The sequence below is a fragment of the Gossypium arboreum genome, chromosome 6 (assembly GCF_025698485.1).
Source record: "Gossypium arboreum isolate Shixiya-1 chromosome 6, ASM2569848v2, whole genome shotgun sequence".
Classification (NCBI taxonomy): domain Eukaryota; kingdom Viridiplantae; phylum Streptophyta; class Magnoliopsida; order Malvales; family Malvaceae; genus Gossypium; species Gossypium arboreum.
In genome coordinates, this window is record NC_069075.1 from 96,744,725 (window position 1) to 96,767,993 (window position 23,269).

General features: G+C 38.5%; 2 non-coding genes across 2 annotated transcripts; both read right to left on the bottom strand.

The window, feature by feature from the left end:
* Window positions 1–2,126: 2,126 nt before the first annotated feature.
* On the bottom strand, window positions 2,127–2,233 carry LOC128294394 (small nucleolar RNA R71). The gene has a single exon (XR_008284706.1). It is a non-coding gene; the product is annotated as a small nucleolar RNA R71 (small nucleolar RNA).
* Window positions 2,234–22,873: 20,640 nt separating this feature from the next.
* LOC128294364 (small nucleolar RNA R71) lies at window positions 22,874–22,979 on the bottom strand. The gene has a single exon (XR_008284676.1). It is a non-coding gene; the product is annotated as a small nucleolar RNA R71 (small nucleolar RNA).
* Window positions 22,980–23,269: the final 290 nt, after the last annotated feature.

Genomic DNA, 23,269 nt, shown 5'->3' on the forward strand with positions numbered 1-23,269 from the left:
AGCATTCGAATGACTATACGAATCTTGTGATTTTTTTGACGAAGAGTGATAGGGTTTACTCATCGACCTCTTTCTTGAATCTCTAGCCTCAAAATTAGCTTTTATCTTTTCTTTGCCAAGTTCCTCAGCTTTGCAAGCTCTGTCGACTAACACAAGAAATTCTTTCAATTCTAAAATCCCGATCAGAAGTCTAATGTCTTTGTTCAACCTGTCTTCAAATCTCTTATACATAATTGCCTCTGTGGAAACACATTCTCGAGCATATTTACTGAGTATCACAAACTCTCTCTCATATTAGGTCACATACATTCAACCCTGTTTCAACTCCAAAAACTCTTTTTTCTTTTGATCAATAAACCACTGGCTGATGTATTTCTTTCTGAACTCGGCTTGAAAGTATTCCCACGTGACCTGTTCTCTAGGCACAACAGATTTCAAAATGTTCCATCACTGATATCTAGTGTCTCTCAGAAGTGATATGGTGTATTTTACACATTCAACTGGCATGCACGATAGTTCATCAAATACTCTGATTGTATTCTCAAGCCAGAACTTGGCTCTCTCAAGATCATTATTGACTGTAGCTCTAAACTCTTCAGCCCCATACTTTTAGATTTTATCAACAGGAATGATAGCTTAATTTCATTTAAGTTAGATGATTGCTTTGATTAACTAATAATTATTTGATTCATGCTTATAATATTTGTGTCTCAATCGATCATGTTTTCAATTAAAATCAAGTCTATATTTCATTCGTACGTGATTGAAATGCACCTGAATTAGCTGAGCGATCCTAACTAGACGATGGCTAATGGACACATAATTGAAATGCGCATGCTCAATTTAGATCCTAAAAGGATTAAATTGCAGGTTACATAACAACCCTAACCAGGTTCTATTATCTGCATAGTTTTTAGATTTGTGTGATTAAACTGTTTCAAACCTAACACGTCCAAGTTACCTCGCACGAATACTAAAAAAACCTTAGTAAATAAGGATCAGTAAAATGCTTATTTACTTAGTAAAGGATTTTGAAAGGACCTAATGTGGTTTCCAAACTCATGAAAGATTGAGTTGCCATTGAATGTTTTTCTGAATATTAATAAGCATGTTGATAATAATTTGAGTTTAATTAAAGTAATTATCCTAGCTTATTTATGTTATAATTGTTGCTTATTGTGTTAATTCTGCTAAAATCTATTTCATTCATATAGTTTGCATACTTAGGATAAATTACATTAGGGATCATTGCATTTAGTTTCATATACTTATTTTTCATCACTTCTCAATTATTTTGTTTTTATTTATCAAATTGTTAATATAATTTTACAAATTAAGTGACTTAGTACAAATACAATCCCTGTGGAGACGATAACTCGATACTTACTTATTACTTGATAACGACTGTGTACACTTGTACAAACCCGAACGTTACAAGTTTTTGGCACTGTTGCCGAGGATTGTCAACTGTTGCCATAGTCATTCTTTGTGAAATTATTTATTTTCAATTTGGCTATTTCTAACAGTACTAACTTATTCTTTTTAATTTTTTTTATTTTCTTTTCAGGTCTTTATGAGCATAGATCGGATTACCGATTTACTTCCAGTAGACCCTGAAATTGAGTGAACTTTCAGACAAAGAAGACGTGAACGAATAGCTCAAAGACAAGTTGAGATGGAACTCAGAAATCAAAATCAAGTCCAAGGTAATAAAGCCAATCATGTACAAAATCCCATCCTCATTGCTGATGATAGGGATCGATGAATCAGACAATATGCTGTACCGCTTTTTAATGAGTTAAATCCAAGAATTAGAAGGGCAGATATTGAGGCAACCCAATTCAAATTGAAGCCAGTGATGTTTCAAATGCTAGAAACAGTGGGCCAATTTAGTGGTATGCCCCCGGAAGATCCATATCTCCACCTTTGATTGTTTATAGAGGTGAGTGATTCATTCAAGATAGCAGGTGTGACTGAAGACGCATTGAGGTTGAAGTTGTTTCCGTACTCGTTGCGAGATCAAGCATGAGCATGGCTCAATTCATTACCACCAAGTTTCATATCTACATGGTAAGAATTAGCAGAGAGATTTTTGGTTAAGTATTTCCTACCTAGCAAGAATGCTTGGTTGAAGAATGAGATCACAACTTTCCAAAAATTGGATGACGAGTCTTTGTATGAGGCTTGAGAGTGATTCAAGGAGTTACTTCGTAAGTGTCCTCATCATGGGATTCCTCATTTTATCCAGTTGGAGAAATTCTATAATAGTCTCAATGAACATACAAGATTGATGGTAGATGCTTCTGCGAATGTTGCAATTTTGTCTAAGTCTTATAATGAGGCTTATGAGATCATCGAGAGGATCGTCAGCAACAACTATCAATGGCCAAAAAATCTAACAGCTTCAAGAAAATGTATAGCTGGAGTTCATGAAGTTGATGCTCTCACTTCGTTATCAGCTCAGGTATCATCTATTTTCTCTATGTTAAAACAGTTACCGCTAATAGTGTTAATAATTTTACAACTCAGCCACTAAGTCCGTTTGAAGTAGTTTCCTGTGTGTACTGTGGGAAAGGTAATTCTTTTGAGAATTGCCCATTGAATCCCAAGTCAGTGTACTATATGGGAACCAAAATCAAAATAGGAGTGGACAAGGACCCCAATCCAACTTTCATAATCCTTTATGGCGTAATCACCCCAACTTTTCTTGAAGTAACCAAGGAAATGGACCAAACAACAACTCTATGCAGCATAGACTCAACCCATCTCAAGGGTTTAATCGCAAGTTCCAAAACCACCTCAAGCTGAGGCATCGAACAATTTGGAGAACTTGCTAAAAGTGTACATGGCAAAGAATGATGCTTTGATCCAAAGCCAAGCAACAACACTAAAAAATTTGGAAAACCAAATGGGCCAGTTAGCTACTGAGCTTCGTAATAGACCACAATGAACCTTGCCGAGCATTACTGAGAATCCAAGAAATTTGGGTAAAGAATATATCAAGGTAGTGGCATTGTGAAGTGGTGAAATTCTGGAACCCCGATTGATTGAGGTCGAAGATAAGCCCGTTAAGAAGAATCAACCAGCTGCTGAAATTCCTACACCAAAGGAATCAGAATCTGTAAAGACTGACAAGGTAAGCCCTAACTTAGTGAATTCAGATACTTTAACATCTTCTTTGGATGCAAACTTACTTACTCAGAAGAGTTGTCCGGTTCAACCGAAAGTTCCATCACCTCCATATCTGCAAAGATTGTAGCAACACAAGAAGAAATAGAAGGTACAATTCAAAAAGTTTTTAGATGTTCTGAATCAATTACACATCAATATTCCATTGGTGGAGGCTTTAGAAAAAATGCTGAATTATGTGAAGTTTATGAAGGATGTACTATCCAAGAAGAAATGACTGAGTGAGTATGAGACTGTCGCCTTAACAAAGGAGTGCAGTGCATTCCTGCAGAACAAGCTGCCACCAAAATTGAAGGATCTAGGAAGCTTTACGATACCCTGTAACATTGGTGAATCTTACTATGATAAAGCTTTGTGTGGCTTAGGAGCAAGTATCAACTTGATTCCTAAGTCTATTTTCAAGATGCTAGGGATAGGAGAAGTAAGACCTACAACTGTGACACTCTAGCTAGCAGATCGATCTTTAGCATACCCCAAAGGAAAGATCGAGGATATTTTGGTAAGAGTCGATAAATTTATTTCTCCTACTGATTTCATTATTCTAGATTTTAAGCAGATAAAGAAGTGCCAATTATCCTTGGGAGACCTTTCCTAGCCACGGAAAGAACGTTAATTGATGTGCAAAAAGGCTAACTCACCAAGCGAGTTCAAGACGATCAGGTAACTTTTAACATTCTTAAAGTGACGAAATTTCCTGATCTAACATAAGAGTGTTCAGTTATGGAAAAGATAGAAACCTTGATTTCTATGGAAAGCAATTTTGAAGAAGACCCATTGGAGAAAGCCTTAGCGTTTGACCCTTTAGAGGATGAAGAAAGTGAAGAAAACATGGTTCTGGTGGAAGCCAATCAGAGAAATTTTATTCAATCCACATGGTTTGAACCATTGGATTTGGAAGCCAGAGAATTTGTGCAACCCAAATTGTCAATCGAAAAACCACCTACACTCGAACTAAAAGTACTTCCTTCCCATTTGAAATACATTTATTTAGGTGATTGTTCCACTTTGCCTGTGATTATTTCAACAGAACTAACAAAAAATTAAAAGGAGCAACTAGTTTTTGTTCTAAAAAAATTTAAGAAAGCAATTGGTTGGACCATAGCTGATATTCGAGGTATAAGCCCTTCATTTTGTATGCATAAAATTATTCTAGAGGAAGGTTAAAAAGCTCGAAGTGATGGGCAAAGAAGGCTCAATCCTATTATGAAGGAAGTTGTGAGAAAGGAAGTGATCAAATGGCTAGATGCAGGAATCATCTATCCTATTTCAGATAGTTCGTGGGTAAATCCGGTGCAGTGTGTGCCGAAGAAAAATGGAATTACGATTGTTGAAAATGAGTATAACGAATTGATCTCAACAAGAAATTTTATTGGTTGGAGAATTTGTGTTGACTACAGAAAGCTAAATAAATCCACTCAGAAGGACCATTTTCCTTTGCTTTTTATGGATCATATGTTAGATCGACTAGCAGGTAATGAATTCTATTGTTTTTTAAATGGTTATTCGGGATATAACCAAATATTTGTAGCTCTGGAAGACCAACATAAAAAAACCTTTACTTGTCCATACAGTACATTTGCTTTTAGGCGAATGCCTTTTGGTTTATGTAATGCACCTACAACCTTTCAACGATGCATGATGGAAATATTCACTGATATGGTTGAAAATTTCTTAAGGTTTTCATGGATGATTTTTCTATTTTTGGTAACACTTATGATATTTGTTTGAGTAATTTGGCTATGGTACTGAAGAGATGTGAAGAGATGAATCTTGTCCTTAACTGGGAGAAATGCCATTTTATGGTTAAAGAAGGGATTGTCATAGGGAATAGAATTTCAAAGAAAGGAATTGAAGTCGACAAAGCAAAGGTGGATGTAATTGAACGATTTCTAGCCTCAATGAATATGAAAGGAGTTAGAAGTTTCTTAGGCCATGCCGGTTTTTACCGAAGGTTCATCAAAGATTTTTCAAAAATTTCTAAACTGTTGTGTTTGTTGTTAGAGAAAGATGCAGTGTTTGATTTTAACAAAGCATGTTTAAAAGCTTTTGAAGAGCTGAAAAAATGGTTAATCTCAGCCCTAATAATCATTACACCCGATTAGAGCACACCTTTTGAGTTGATGTGTGATGCAAGTGATTATGCTGTTGGAGCTGTGATGGGTCAAAGAAAAAATAAAGTGTTCCACCCTATTTACTATGCAAGTAGAACCTTGTCGGGAGCCCAACTCAATTATACGGTAACTGACAAGGAATTATTTGCTATAGTTTTTGCTTTTGACAAATTCCGCTCATATCTTATAGGTACCAAAGTTACAGTATTTACTGATCATGTGGCCATTAAATACTTGCTCACGAAGAAAGATGCGAAATTGAAGCTAATTCGTTGGATACTTTTACTCCAAGAATTTGACCTTGAGATCCAAGATAGAAAATGTGTTGAAAATCAAGTTGCTGATCATCTGTCGAGGTTAGAGCAAGATGAGGTAACTCGATCACATGTGCCTGTCATCGAGAATTTCCCAGATGAGCACTTATTTGGGGTGAGTCAAATTCATGAAACACCTTGGTTTGCTGATTTTTCCAATTATCTTGCATGTTGAATAATTTCTCAAGAAATAGCATACCAACAAAGTGTAACACCCCAAACCCGTGACCGTAACCGGATTTGAACACGTGGTGTTACCGGGCTTACTTCCTTATTTCTCTCTTTGAAATATTTGATTGCATTCGAGCGGGCTAGCTAACTGCGTCACTGTCACCTTAAAATCATATCTCGAGTTACAGAATTCAAAAATCAGTTCCGTAAATTTTCCTGAAACTAGACTCATAATACCATCTACATATTTTTTTATAGAATTTTTGGTCGAGCCAATTAGTACATTTTATTAGTTAAAGTCACCCATGGTACAGGGGTCAACTACACTGACCTTCGCCCATTACGACCTAGATATCTTCTCATACAGAGCTTCAATGCGCATGTCGTTTGTTTCTAATGAAACTAGACTCAAAATGGAATCTGCACACATAAGGCACGACTTCTAATTCCTTCTGGATAATTTATGGTAAATTTTCCAAGTCTAGATAGGGGATCCAGAAACCGTTCTGGCCCTGTCTCACGAGAACTTTAATATCTCTCAGTATACTGCTCATATGGTTGTTTCGTTTCGTCCATATGAAAATAGATTCATCAAGGTTCAATTTCATAATTTATTCACTATTTAATTCTACTTCTACTATTTTTAGTGATTTTTCAACCTCACCTCACTGCTGCTGGCAGCATCTGTTACCAAAGCAAACAATGACTATTTCATAAATCTTCTATGGCCAACTATTACATCATACATAATACAAACTATGGCCACCTTATCAAAATTTAGGTTTTTAAGGCTCGTAAATATAGGTTTTAGAATCACACTCAACCGACCACATAGGCCATTTTCGCATGGCTTAAAGTTTACAACCCACAATTCGACAAAACAAAATAGCCTATACATGCCAAATGTTCTCCTAGCTCAACTACGAAGGCAATACCAAAAGATTTTCAGCCGGTGTGATGACTTCAACGACGGTTCCGAGCACGCAACAATACGAGTCCAAGAGACCTAAAATGGGTGACAAGAAAACACCGAGTGAGTTTATAACTCAGTAAGTCATAAGCATTCAACAATCATCCATTGATAAAGTTATCACAACATGAAACAATAAACGAGGCTAGGTACTCATCCATATCGAAACTATACCATAAATCCTCGGACCTTTCGGTTAAATCTCATACCAAGTCATACATCCACATTTCATATTCTATACAATAAGATATTTGAGGCACTTTACACACCAACTCATTCACACCACAATTATACAATTGCAGTCATCACATAGATCTAAAGCTTACCAAGCTCAACCCCGAGCATGAACGTATTTCCTAATCGTCATGAGCTCAAGGTACTTACCCGATCCGCTTTCCATACTCAACTCGATGGAGACACACCCTCCATATATATATAGAGTATGCACACACAGTGCTTAATACTCGATTTCGCACACTTAGTGCCATGCGATTTAAGCCCGCACACATAGTGCCATGCCCTTCGAGCTCGCACACCCAGTGCCGTATATTTCCAGCATGCACACTTAGTGCCATATATTTCCAGCATGCACACTCAGTGCCATATATTTCCAGCACGCACACTTAGTGCCAATCTAAATCACCGATACACGTTTTGCTCAAGACACTTAGTGCCGAAAGCAAACTTTCTACACATTTCACTATTTCTTTTACATTCAACAATTGTCATCACTCCATACACATACAATTTCATTTATATATATATAGCATCCCATTAAACACAATTGCATAGATTTTTCAATCATTTAAGCAATATCAAACATATGTGCTTAATGACTTACCTTGTTTTGGGTAGAACGGTTCCAATTCGGCTACTCGTTTGCTTTCTCCTTTCCTTTGTCCGATTTAGTTCCCCTTTGCTCTTGAGCTAAATCAAACAATTTACCTCTCCATCAAACACAAACATACGGCATTCACATACATTATTATGATTATTGCCGAACACTTAACACAACTAAGCTGAAAATTTACTCAATCTCATCTTAATTTATTGCTACTTATTTATCCAAAATTTCCAATACAAGGTATTTAACACCTATGCCCATTTATACCCCCATATGGCCGAATGTATGTATATATGTATATATATATACAATGTCAACTATAACATCTTTTAAACACCTAATTTCACCTTATGAACACTTAATCAATTTTTTTTTCCTAATCTAGCATATATTTTCACATCCATTGTATCATCATGTAAAATCACATATAACTCATATAGGTGCAAGGCCGAATTTCAAGGTGTCCATAACCATCCAAAACACAAAATTTAACTATCATGCAAGAAGCATAAACCATGCTCATGAGCATGCCATGGCCGAATACATCACACACCATACTCCTTATAATTTTGGTCATGGTTAAACAAAGGACTCAATGCCCTACTCAAGAATACTAAAAAGAAATTTTCAAGAGTAGTCAATCCATCATTGCATGCATCATTAGCAAGCTTCACACTTAGCATGCAATGGCTTCAACACAATATCAACCTTGGCCAAATACCATTTCTATGGCATAACAAGGATTTGAACCATGGGTAGCCATGAACATCAAGTTAGCAACTATAACATACATGAATCTCATGACACAACCTCATACATACCTTAATCTTGATGCATGTATAGCCAAATCTCCTTCTAGATCTCTTCTAAACCAAAATGGAGCAAAATCCTATCTTCTTCCTTAGTATTTTCGGCCAAAAGGAAAGAACAAGGATGAACAAATTTTTTCTTTGCTTTTATTTCACTCACGGCACAAAGGGGGAAAGGATGAGCAAATTTTTATTTTTTGTTTCTCTTCCTACATGCTTAATTTTTATCATTTCCTCATCATCCATTAACAAAACATGTTTCAACATGTTTTCTTTGCCCATAAACCATGTCATGGCGGCCACTAAGCTTCCTTTGGGGAAATTTGACATGCAAATCCTTTATTTTGCATGCATTATCAACTAGTCATCACACATTTCCCCATCATACTTTCAAAGTTTACTACTAGGTCCCTTCTAGTGAAATTCACATTTATAACTCTAAATCGAAACATCAAAATGTCACACATGAATTAACACATATCATAGGCATCAAAATAAATTTTAAATTATTTTTATGCCTCGGTTTTGTGGTCCCAAAACCACATCCCGTCTAGGGTCGATTTTGGGTGTCACAACTCTCCCCACTTAAGAAATTTTCGCCCCGAAAATCTTACCGTAAATAGGTTTGGGTATCGCTCTTTCATAGAGTCCTCGAGTTCCCAAGTGGCTTCTTCAATTCGTGTTTATGCCACAACACCTTCACTAATGGGATTTTCTTATTGCGCAACTCTTTTACTTCACACATCGAATGCGAACGGTTCCTCTTCATAGCTCAAATTAGGTGAATCTCAATCTCGGACGGAGTGATTACGTCGATGGATCAGACCTATATCGTCGAAGCATCGAGACATGGAAAACGTTGTGGATCCTTTCAAGCTCAGGGGGTAAAATTAATCGGTACGCTACTGGTCCAAGTCGTTCGGATACTTCATACGGACCGATGAACCTCGGATTCAATTTTCCCTTACGGCCAAATCTAAGCACCTTCTTCCAGGGTGAGACTTTGAGAAATACCTTGTCTCCAACCTGATATTCAATGTCTTTCCTTTTCAAATCCGCATACGACTTTTGGCGATCCGAAGCAGCCTTCAAACTTTCACGAATTACTCGAACTTTTTGCTCGGCATCCTTAACCAAATCAACCCCGAAGATTTTTCCTTCACTAAGTTCAGTCCAAAATAGTGGGGTACGGCATTTACGCTCGTATAAAGCCTCGTAAGGTGCCATCTTAATACTTTATTGAAAGCTATTGTTGTAAGCGAATTCAACCAAAGGTAAAATACCGTTCCCATGAACCACTAAACTCAAGGATGCAACATCTCAACATGTCCTCGAGTATTTGAATTATCCGTTCGGATTGACCATCGGTTTGGGGTGGCGAGTGCTAAAATGCAGCTTGGTACCCAAGGCCTCTTGCAATTTCTTCCAAAATCGCGATGTAAATCTTGGGTCTCTATCCGACACGATAGAAATAGGCACCCCATGCAATCGAATAATTTGGGAGACGTATAACTCTGCCAATTTATCAAGCGAAAAATCCGTGCGGACAGGAATAAAATGAGCAGACTTGGTCAGTCTATCAACAATGACCCAGATCGCATCCTTCTTACTCGTTGACAATGGCAGTCCGGATACAAAGTCCATGGTGACTCGATCCCATTTCCACTCGGGTATCGTGATCGGTGAAGTAATCCGATGGCACTTGGTGTTCGCTTTCACTTGTTGACATATCGAGACACCTTGAAACAAATTCGAAATGTCTCGTTTCATACCGGGCCACCAAAATTGGCGTTTGGTCATTGTACATTTTAGTACTACCGGGTGGATTGACATTCGACTCGTGAGCCTCGTTCAAAATCATCGAAACAAGTTTGAATTCCTTGAATACATAATCGACCCTTGAACGTCAAGCAATCATGATCGTCAATCTGAAATTCGATTCCTCATTCGAAACACATTCGCTCGCTTAGCGACCAATTTGGCGTCGACCTTCCGAGATTCAAGTACTTGATGAATCAATAACGGTTTGGTCTCTAATTCGACTACTAGCACCTTATCGGGTGAAAGCGGATAGATGAGCATCCATCGCTCTCAAAGCAAGCAAAGTGCCTTGCGACTTAAAGCATCGGCCACCGCGTTGGCCTTTCCGGTGATAATCAATGATGAATTCATAGTCTTTCAACAACTCAAGCCAACGTCTTTGTCGCAGGTTTAAATCTCTCTGAGTCATCAAATATTTTAGACTCTTGTGGTCCGAATAAATGTGACACCTTTCTCCAAACAAGTAATGCCGCCATATCTTCAAGGCGAACACTATGGCTGCTAGTTCAAGGTTATGGGTCGGATAGGTTCTCTCATGCGGCTTTAGTTGTCAGCGTAAGCCACAACTCGACCTTCTTGCATCAACACACAACCCAACCCAAGCAAGGATGCGTCACTGTATATGACAAATTATTTACCGGACTCCGGCTGTACTAGTACCGGGGCCTCGGTTAAACAGGTTTTTTAGTCGATCGAAACTTTCTTGACAGCGTTTCGACCACTCGAACTTAACATCTTTTTGAAGTAGTTTTGTTATCGGTGCAGCTATCATCGAAAAACCTTTCACAAATCGTCGATAGTATCCGGCAAGCCATAAAAAGCTCCTAACCTCGGTAACATTCCTTGGAGGTTTGCAATCGACTATGGCTGAAATTTTGTTCGGGTCCACCCTGACACCCGATGCGGACACCACGTGCCCCAAAAAGCTAACCTCTTTCAACCAAAATTCACATTCTTGAACTTTGCGTATAACTCGCTTATCTCGTAAGATTTGTAACACTAGCCTCGGTGTTCAAGCATGTTCGATTTCATCTCGAATAGACCAAAATGTCATCGATAAATACAACTACGAACCGATCCAAGTATGGCCTGAAAATTCTATTCATTAAATCCATAAATCTGCGTAGGGCATTAGTGAGCCCAAACGGCATCACTAAGAATTCGTAGTGACCGTACCTCGTTCTAAAAGGTCTTGGGTATGTCCGATTCTCGAACCCTCAACCGATAGTACCCGACCTCAAATCTATCTTTGAAAACACCGAGGCTCCCTTTAATTGATCAAACAAATCGTCAATTCGTGGCAGCGGATATTTGTTCTTTATCGTCACTTTATTCAGCGGCGATAGTCGATGCACAATCTCATAGTTCCATCCTTCTTCTTCACAAACAATCTTGGTGCGCCCCATGGAGAAAAACTCGGTCGGCGAAACCTCTATCCATCAATTCTTGCAATTGAACCTTCAATTCCTTTAATTAGTTAATGCCATACGACACGGGGCTATTGAGATCGGCGTAGTACCGGTACAACCGATGCGAATTCCACTTCTCGAACCGGTGGCAATCCGGTAACTTCTCGGAAAAACATCCGAATACTCACAAACCATGGTACCGATTCGAGTTTCCTTTCCGTCTCTTTACTTTCAAACACATACGCAAGGTGTGTTTCACACCCCTTTTCATGTACCTCGGCGGTCATAGAAGATACTATCGCGGCACTCATTTTAAATCGATGAGACTCGACTCGGACTACCTCATTATTTGCACTCCTCAAATCAATGGTCTTCCTTTTGCGATCCACCTTTGCATCATGTCTGATCACCAATCCATACCAAGAATAACATCAAATTCATCAAATGGTAGAAGCATCGGATCGGTAGGAAAAGCAGATTCTCGAATTATTAGGGGCATCTCTTGCACACTTTATCAACGAGTACGTATTGACCCAAAGGGTTTGACACTGAATTACGAACTCGATGAGACTCAACGGTAGAGTCTTCTTGGATGCTAAGGTTTCACATACATATGAATGAGTAGAGCCAGGGGTCAATCAATGCAATCACATTAGTATCGAAAAGAGTGAAAGTCTGGGTGATAACGTCGGGGAGGATGCCTCCTCTCGGGCGCGGATGGCATATGCTCTAGCAGAGCACGGCCTCGGATAGAACAGCCGTGTCGAGGCTCCTCTCGATTGCCACCCCTACCTCCGAAATTCTCGGGGCCTACCTCTAGCCATTGTTCCACTAGGTCTTGCACTTTGCATCTTATTCTTCTCATCTAGCTCGTGCAATCTCTAATGAAGTGGTCCTTGAACCGCATCCATAACAGCCCTATTAACAGACTTACCCCAACATTCACCTAGGTGTCATCTTCCACATTAGGGGCATTCAGGTCTCTCTTGACGATTATTGCCCACACTAGCTACCAAGTAGCTCGGAGTCCGTCGATGGTGGGGCTCTAATGGAAATTCTCATGATCGCCCTCGACTTCTTGGTGTCCTCCACGAACCTCTTTACACCGAGAACGGAGCTTTACTCGTTGATCTTTTACGGTAATCTCTTGCTTCAAATTCAGCCTTCTTCTTTCCCTTAGAGTTCTTCCGCCTTGCGAGGCTCGTTCGACTAGTGTTACGAACTCCTTTATCTCTAAAATACCCACTAGCAGCTTTAAGTCTTCATTCAATCCTTCTTCAAATCTTTTGCACATAGCAACCTCATCAGCCACACACTCCCGAGCATACCGACTAAGTCTTACGAACTCATGTTCGTATTCAGATACGGTCATCCGGCCTTGCTTGAGTTCCAAGAATTCCTTACGCTTCTGATCGATGAGCCGTTGACTAATGTATTTCTTTTGAAATTCAGATTGAAAGAAATCCCAAGTAACTCGTTCATTTGGGACTATGGAAATTAAAGTCCTCCACCAATAGTAAGTGAGTCTCTTAACAAGGATATAGCACACTTAAGACATTCATCGGTGTGCATGGCAGTTCATCTAACACTCGAATGGTGTTATCGAGCGAATTCGGCTCTTTCGGCATCATCGGTGACTATGGCCTTGAACTCCTCGGCCCCGCTTCCTAATCAAGTCTACTGGTGGTTTGCTTAGCCTCACAGGATCGATGCGGAGGCATTGCGGACTCTTGGGTGGAGTATTTAAATTCGGGAATGGTTGGACAGTAGGGTTGGTTCGGGCATATTATGCTGCCCACTCATTCATCATGGTGAAGAAGGCTTGTTTCGCCCTTCATTTTGATTATTAGCGGATGGTGAGGCTCAACAGCGGTGTCCCTTGCGTGGGAGAAGCCGCTACACTTTCAACGTCATCCGCCAAGGGTCTCTCTATCCCGGGTTCCATCGCTAATCAAAACAAAAATTTCAACCGTCAGAAGTCATCACATTATTAAGCACTAACAATTCGGCATGTATAGCTAGACTCACACGCTCTATGGTAGTCCTAGAACCGACTAAACCATAGCTCTGATACCAATTAAATGTAACACCCCAAACCCGTGACCGTAACGGATTTGAACAAGTGGTGTTCTGGGCTTACTTCCTTATTTCTCTCTTTGAAATATTTGATTACATTCGAGCGGGCTAGCTAAGCTGCGTCCTTGTCACCTTAAAAACCATATCTCGAGTTACAGAATTCAAAAATCAGTTCCGTAAATTTTTCCTGAAACTATACTCATAATACCATCTACATAATTTTTTCTAGAATTTTTGGTCAAGCCAATTAGTACATTTTATTAGTTAAAGTCACCCATGCTACAGGGGTCAACTACACTGACCTTCGCGCATTACGACCTGGATATCTTATCTTACAGAGCTTCAATGCGCATGCCGTTTGTTTCTAATGAAACTAGACTCAAAATGGAATCTGCAAATAAGGCACGACTTCTAATTCCTTCTGTATAATTTATGGTAAATTTTCCAAGTCGAGACAGGGGATCCAGAAACCGTTCTCGCCCTGTCTCACGAGAACTTTAATATCTCTCAGTATACTGCTCATATGGTCGTTTTGTTTCGTCCATATGAAAATAGATTCATCAAGGTTCAATTTCATAATTTATTCACTATTTAATTCTACTTCTACTATTTTTAGTGATTTTTCCACCTCACCTCACTGCTGCTGGCAGCATCTGTTACCAAAGCAAACAATGACTATTTCATAAATCTTCTATGGCCAACTATTACATCATACATAATACAAACTATGGCCACCTTATCAAAATTTAGGTTTCTAAGGCTCGTAACTATAGGTTTTAGAATCACACTCAACCGACCACATAGGCCATTTTCGCATGGCTTAAAGTTTACAACCCACAATTCGACAAAACAAAATAGCCTATACATGCCAAATGTTCTCCTAGCTCAACTACGAAGGCAATACCAAAAGATTTTCAGCGGTGTGATGACTTCAACGACGGTTCGAGCACGCAACAATACGAGTCCAAGAGACCTAAAATGGGTGACAAGAAAACACCGAGTGAGTTTATAACTCGATGAAGTCATAAGCATTCAACAATCATCCATTGATAAAGTTATCACAACATGAAACAATAAACGAGGCTAGGTACTCATCCATATCGAAACTATACCATAAATCCTCGGACCTTTCGGTTCAATCTCATACCAAGTCATACATCCACATTTCATATTCTATACAATAAGATATTTGAGGCACTTTACACACCAACTCATTCACACCACAATTATACAATTGCAGTCATCACATAGATCTAAAGCTTACCAAGCTCAACCCCGAGCATGAACGTATTTCCTAATCGTCATGAGCTCAAGGTACTTACCCGATCCGCTGTCCATACTCAACTCGATGGAGACACACCCTCCATATATATATAGAATACGCACACACGATTGCTTAATACTCGATTTCGCACACTTAGTGCCATGCGATTTAAGCCCGCACACATAGTGCCATACCCTTCGAGCTCGCACACCCAAAGGTCAGTATATTTCCAGCATGCACACTTAGTGCCATATATTTCCAGCATGCACACTCGATGCCATATATTTCCAACACGCACACTTAGTGCCAATCTAAATCACCGTACACACGTATTGCCTTCAGACACTTAGTGCCGAAAGCAAACTTTCTACACATTTCACTATTTCTTTTACATTCAACAATTGTCATCACTCCATACACATACAGTTTCATTTATATATATATAGCATCCCATTAAACACAATTGCATAGATTTTTCAATCATTTAAGCAATATCAAACATATGTGCTTAATGACTTACCTTGTTTTGGGTAGAACGGTTCCAATTGGCTACTCGTTTGCTTTCTCCTTTCCTTTGTCCGATTTAGTTCCCTTTGCTCTTGAGCTAAATCAAACAATTTACCTCTCCATCAAACACAAACATACGACATTCACATACATTATTATGATTATTGCCGAACACTTAACACAACTAAGCTGAAAATTTACTCAATCTCATATTAATTTATTGCTACTTATTTATCCAAAATTTCCAATACAAGGTATTTAACACCTATGCCCATTTATACCCCATATGGCGAATGTATGTATATATGTATATATATATACAATGTCAACTATAACATCTTTTAAACACCTAATTTCACCTTATGAACACTTAATCAATTTTTTTCCTAATCTAGCATATATTTTCACATCCATTGTATCATCATGTAAAATCACATATAACTCATATAGGTGCAAGGCCGAATTTCAAGGTGTCCATAACCATCCAAAACACAAAATTTAACTATCATGCAAGAAGCATAAACCATGCTCATGAGCATGCCATGGCGAATACATCACACACCATACTCCTTATAATTTTGGTCATGGTTAAACAAAGGACTCAATGCCCTACTCAAGAATACTAAAAGAAATTTTCAAGAGTAGTCAATCCATCATTGCATGCATCATTAGTAAGCTTCACACTTAGCATGCAATGGCTTCAACACAATATCAACCTTGGCCAAATACCATTTCTATGGCATAACAAGGATTTGAACCATGGGTAACCATGAACATCAAGTTAGCAACTATAACATACATGAATCTCATGACACAACCTCATACATACCTTAATCTTGATGCATGTATAGCCAAATCTCCTTCTAGATCTCTTCTAAACCAAAATGGAGCAAAAATCCTATCTTCTTCCTTAGTATTTTCGGCCAAAAGGAAAGAACAAGGATGAACAAATTTTTTCTTTGCTTTTATTTCACTCACGGCACAAAGGGGGAAAGGATGAGCAAATTTTGATTTTTTGTTTCTCTTCCTACATGCTTAATTTTTATCATTTCCTCATCATCCATTAACAAAACATGTTTCAACATGTTTTCTTTGCCCATAAACCATGTCATGGCCGGCCACTAAGCTTCCTTTGGGGAAATTTGACATGCAAATCCTTTATTTTGCATGCATTATCAACTAGTCATCACACATTTCCCCATCATACTTTCAAAGTTTACTACTAGGTCCCTTCTAGTGAAATTCACATTTATAACTCTAAATCGAAACATCAAAAATGTCACACATGAATTAACACATATCATAGGCATCAAAATAAATTTTAAATTATTTTTATGCCTCGGTTTTGTGGTCCCGAAACCACATCCCGTCTAGGGTCGATTTTGGGCTGTCACACAAAGAAATTCCTTCATGATAGTCGGTGTTATTTCTGGGAAGACCCCTTCTTGTTTGAACAATATGCAGATAATATAATCCAAAAGTGTGTAGTTAAAAGTGAGATTGCTGAGATATTATATCATTGCCATTTATCTCCAAGTGGGGGACACTTTGGTGGTGCACGTACTGCAGCAAAGATTTTGAAAGCAGGTTTCTTTTGGCCTACACTATTTAAAGATTCTTATGTTTATATAAAGAACATCGATAATTGTCAAAGAATCGAAAATATATCATGAAGGAATGAAATGCCTTTAACAAATATTTTGGAGATTGAATTATTTGATGTATGGGGCATTAACTTCTTCGTATAGGAACAAATACGTCTTAGTTGCTGTGGATTATGTGTCCAAATGGGTTGAAGCTGAAGCATACCCTACAAATGATGCTAAGGTAGTCATGCGATTTCTACATAAGCATGTGTTTACACGATTTGGGACACCAAGAGCTATTATTAGTTATGAAGGTTCTCACTTTGTGAACAAATGGCTTAAGTGGTTGTTTAACAAATATGATGTGAAGCATAAGATTGCTACTGCCTATCATCCTCAGTCTAATGGGCAAGTTGAAAGAGTGAACCGTGAAATTAAAGGTATCCCTAAAAAGGTAGTATGCCCTAGCAGAAAAGATTAGTCTGGAAGGCTCGATGATGCATTATAGGCCTATCGAACAAAATTTAAGACACCATTAGGAATGACTCCTTACCGATTGGTTTTTGAAAAGGCATGTCATTTGCCATTAGAGTTGGAGAATAAAGCTCATTGGGCTTTGAAGAAGTTGAATTTTGATCTTAACGAAGCTAGTGAGAGAAGGATGTTACAACTAGATGAGTTGGAAGAGTTGAGGTTGTTTTCCTATGAGAATGCCAAAATGTGTAAAGAAAGATAAAAAAGATGGCATGTACAACCTCACGAGTTTAAAGAAGGCCAGAAGGTTTTGTTGCTTAATTCAAGGCTGAAGTTATTTCCTGGAAAGCTAAAATCTCGATGGAAATGACCTTATACCATCTATCGAGTTTATCCTTATGGAGCTATTGAATTATACGACAATTAAAGAGGTACGTTTAAAGTTAATGGTCAACGTCTCAAGCATTATTGGGACGGTGACGTTGAGCGAGTTGAATCCTTGTTCAAATTAACAAACCCCTGATTTTTTATGAACTCATTTTGTAAATAAATAAATAATTAGAATTTATTTTCTTAATTTAGTACATTTAATTAATTTTGTCTAAGGAGATTGGAACTTAAGCGGGGTCGCTATGACCCCTCCAACCTTTCTTTGGAATTAATTTAATATAATTTGTTAAGAAGAAATTTTCTAATTAAGATTTAAAATGTTTTTTTCTTTCTAGTTTAATTTATTTTGCTTAATTTAAAATGTTCATATTAATAAAAAGGGTCAAATTTGACCCAAGTACTAATCAGTTTCTCCTTGTTGAATAAGTTTGTAAATATAGTCTGAATTTGAGGCCCAAGATAGCAAATAGGAGGGAAAAATCCACACCTATTGCCGCCACTTCCATTGCTTGCCGCCCATGTAACCTTAATGTAGCTAAATTTTTGCTACATGTTGCCCTAGTTTTCCTTATATAAATCCTTCTTCATTCTACTAATTTTTTATCCCTTAAAGCAATTTGCTTAACCCTAAAAATCCCTAAACATCCTCCTTATGTCAGTAGCCTCAAATCCCAAAAGAAACCCCTAGTCCATTTCTTTTCATTTGTCGAAATCACCTAGTACTGCCGCAAGAGAATCGCTAGAGCATCAACGTCGCTCCGCACGTAGCCGCTATCGCCATCGCACATCACCATTGCTGCCGCACGTTGCCTTTGCTGCCATAACCTTTTCTATAACGCCCCAAAATCTAAGTACTTATTTTTGTATGTTTGTGACAAATACATGTCTGCTTTAGTAGTTAAGTGTCCTGGGAAGAGTCGAAGAAGTCTTGGGTTCAAGCCTTGGCTTATACAAAAAATTTATTTTAATTGGTTAAACTCTTGTCTCTAGTCAATAGGCCCTCTAGTCAATAGGCTTTTAAATGAATGTGGGTATTTTATGATAGAAAGGGCATACTGGTCTAAAGGGTAAGGGGCGTGTTATATATTCTAGAGGACTGAGGTTCGAATCCTAGTGGGGGCAGTGGAGTGTTTTATTTTGCTGATGTGCCGTGTAAGTGGTTGAATGTCAGTGGAACTCTGATGCTGGAGGGCAGTTGGAGTATTTGTGGAGTGTGGGGATTGTGTAGCCAAATTTTGGGAGGAAATATGGGATTTGGATAGAGGAGTGATCGATTTGAGTGACTTGAGGAGGGAATTAAGGGATTTTGGGAAGAGTGGGAGTGTTGTGCTGTATGTGGGAGTCTTATTTTGTCAAAATCGGTCAATAGCACACATTCACTCCTTGATGCCAAATTTTTGCTTTTGGTTTTACAGCTTCTCCATCTTTCGTATTTCTCTTTTGGGATGGATTGTTACTAAAGATCATTCGGGGTTTTTCTCAATTTGGTCTATTTCAGATTTGTTCTTCCCTATAACAGATTGCTTTCTTCTCTCCCACTCTCAAATCTTGGCTGAATACTCCTTATTATTTCCTCTTTCAATTCTTTCCTTTTTCTTCACCCTCTTGTTTGGCCGAACACACCTTCCTCCCCCTCCTTCGATTCTTTTTTGGGTTCACAGATTTCCTCTCTTGTCATCTTGCCATTTTGACCGAATACCTCATCTCTCCCTCTCTCTATTTTGTTTTCGATTTTTGCAATTACGCATTGACTAATCGGTGGGTGTAGGGTTCTTCTCTGTTCTCTCTTTTTCTCTATGTGGAATACTCTTCTAACATTTGCCTTTGCTGCCATTTATGGCTAGGGACGTGTTGGTGTTAGTCTTTGCTTCTGCAGTGATGTAGGTTTTGGCCTGCATTGGGGGTATCGGTTGATTGTTTCCCTTCCTTTTCTCAATGTGGCGCTTTCAGTAAGTTTTATGTGATTAGTACAATCTTTTGGCATGATCAATATATGGCTCAGATTGTTAAGTCTTGGTTGGATTGTAGGATACTTGAAAAAGGGGTTTGGACTAGTCTTTTGCAACAGATTAAGGAAGTGATCCTCAGTCAATGGACCAAGGTAAGTGATAAGAAGCCATTTTAATAAGTGTTAGAGAAAAGGATTATTTAACCCTGTTGTTAAAGGGACTAATGGTGTGTTGTGTTTGGATCTAGGGTTGGAGCGCTTGTGGTCTATTTGCACACTCTCGCATCAAGGTGTGTAAAAACACTACCCTAATCGTAGATCGGCAAAAGCCAAAATAAGTGACCATCGATGCTACATGGGTGTGGGCTCACTCGTGTGATAATTCGAATGCATAAACATGGGCGTTTGATCGTAGAGGCCATCGTGAGTGATTTTATGGGTTAGGCCGTTTTGGGCCCTACGAGCGTGTGGGCCCCACACGGGTTTATCACACAGAGGTGTGGAGAACATTGGGCCAAGCTGTGTAATCAATAAAGCCAAGGCCATTTCTGGACTATGTGGGGCACATGGGTGTGTGGGCCTACATGGGTCCGTATTATGGGCCGTGAGCCCATTTTTACTGTTTGACTGTTGAGGTTGCGTGGGTTGCCCGATACGACTGTGGACCTACTGTTGGGTCGGTAAGGGTATCTAGAACCCCTAATTGATGAAATGATTGAAATGCCTCTACATGGTAAAATGACTGATATGCCCCTATGAGATGTATGACTAGGTTTGAGCATGCCATCTTATATATATATATAGATCACACGTATGATATTATGACATGATGTATGACATGTTGCATGGGATGGGTTTGTTATGATTGGAGGAAGTGTACTGGTCTGGCAGCTCTGCTGCAAATACTGTTAAGTGCCGTGATAAACCATAATTTATACATATTTTTACCCCATGCTTAACACATTTTATGGATGATTTTTCCTTAGAATTGGTAGATTCGATACTCCTAATGCTATAATTTCATGTTTTATACTTAGGTGAGCATAGGAGAGCGAAAGGAACGAGAAACGGGCCAAAAACGGAGAAAATGAGCCAATGTACGAAATCAACATGGCCTGGACTTCCTCACACGGGCATACCACACGGCTGTGCCAATTTGGCAGAATCGAAGCACGACTCACATGGGTAGAACACACACCCATGCCATTCTAACAGGTTCGAGCACGGCTTGAAGTAGTCGTACACGGGCGTGTCCCTGCCGAGCCCAAGTTGAGTCAAATTCAGAAAAGGCTAATTTTGAGGGTTTTTAGGCATTCTAAAGCCTATAAATACACCCTAAACGAAGAGGAAAGAGGATGCGGGGAAAAGGAGGTAGGGAACTGCTCAAGGGAAGCCGATTGATCCATCTTAGAAGCCGAATTCACCATCAAGAGTGAAGATCTCCCCTCAATTTCCCTTCAGGAGTTTTGGGTTTTCTTTATGTTTTGTATTTATTATTCTTCTGAGATGTTTTCCGTTTTAGTTATGAACTAAATCCCCTAAATACCTAAGGGGAATGAAGCCTAAGACGAATCTTGTTATTATTTTATGAATTGTAGATAAATATTTAACTTATTCTTAATTATGTGTTCTTAATTCTTGTTTTGATAACCCAGGATACTAATTTAAGATAAGCTCTTATTCAGAGGAGGAATAGACCCTGTCTAAGAGTACATTTGTCATAATTAAGCGGAGTTGATTGTGCTCTTAGAGATAGGGTGACAAGATTTTACCAGATTAGGGTGAAATCTAATAAGGGGATCCATAGATCGAGTTAATGCAGCCTTAGGGTGTTAATTAGAGAAAAGTCTCAATTATTCAATCTAGGGATTAGATGTTATTAGTCTTGAATAGGGATAATAACATAACTTAGGGATCTCCACAGAACAAGTTAAATGAATAAATCATCCGATTCGGAGTCAGAATAACAAGTCAAGTCTAGGTAGATTTTTCCTTAGGTATTGTCTTAATTCAATCGTTTTTTCAAAAGTAATTTCCCAATTCTATTTTCTGTGAATTCTTAGTTTAGATAATTAGTTAGTTAAAACAAAACCCCCTTATTCTTAGGATAGATAATAAAAAGACAGTCATTACTAGTACTTTTAGTTCCTTTTGGTTCGACAATATGGTCTTGCTAAAACTATATTACTGTTTGATAGGTACACTTGCCTACATCGTGATAATAGTTAGTTTCAAGAACGATTAATTATAAATATATAAAACTTACCTGTCACGAAGTTCGCAATCAAGTTTTTGGCACCGTTGTCGGGGAACAAAGATATTAGGAACATTTAATTTTTATTACTGTAGGCATTTATTTTTCTTTATTAATTTACTTTTTCTTTATGTTGGCAGGTTTTTATAGTTTATGACTAGAAGAAACCCGTTAGGACCACTACTTTTTGATAAAGAAATCGATCGCACAGCTCGCAGAAACCAAAGAGAAATAAGGTGAAGCTTAAGATACAAAGAGAACGAGCAAGAGGAAGATATTCAAACCCCAACTGAGGAGATGGCTAAAAACCAAGACAATCAGCTACCTCCTGCGATACTCGTTAAACTAGCAAATCAAAATCCTGCTCCTCGTACTATGTATGATTATGCTAAACCTACTTTAACAGGAACTGAGTCAAGTATAATTAGGCTTGCTATTGCTACAAATAATTTTGAACTAACACCTAGCACTATTAAAATGATACAGCAATTTTTTCAGTTTGATGGTTTGCAGGATGAGGATCCAAACACTCACTTGGCAAATTTCCTGGAATTCTGTGATACATTTAAAATTAATGTAATTTCTAACGATGCCATTCGTATTCGGTTATTCCCTTTTTCATTGAGGAACAAAGCTAAACAATGGTTGAACTTGTTACCACGAGGGTCAATTACTACTTGGGAACAAATGATCGAAAAATTTCTATTAAAATATTTCTCGCCGGCTAAAACAGCCAAATCACGTAATGATATCTCTTCGTTTGTGAAGATGGACTTAGAAACTCTTTACGATGCATGGGAGAGATACAAGGACCTACTACGAAGGTGTCCTCACCATGGACTACCTCTATGGTTGCAAGTTCAAACATTCTACAATGGTGTGAACCCCTCGACAAGGCAAATGATTGATGCAACAGCCGGGGCAACCATCAATAGCAAAACACCTAAAGAGGCTTACGGATTTATTGAAGAGATGTCACTGAATAACTATCAGTGGCAAGTTATGAGGACTAAGCCAACTAAAATAGCAGGCATTTATAACGTCGATTCGGTTACTATGCTGTCAAACCAGGTAGAACTTCTAAATAAAAAGATTGATGGCTTACTTGGTTCTACTCAGGTACATCCAGTAA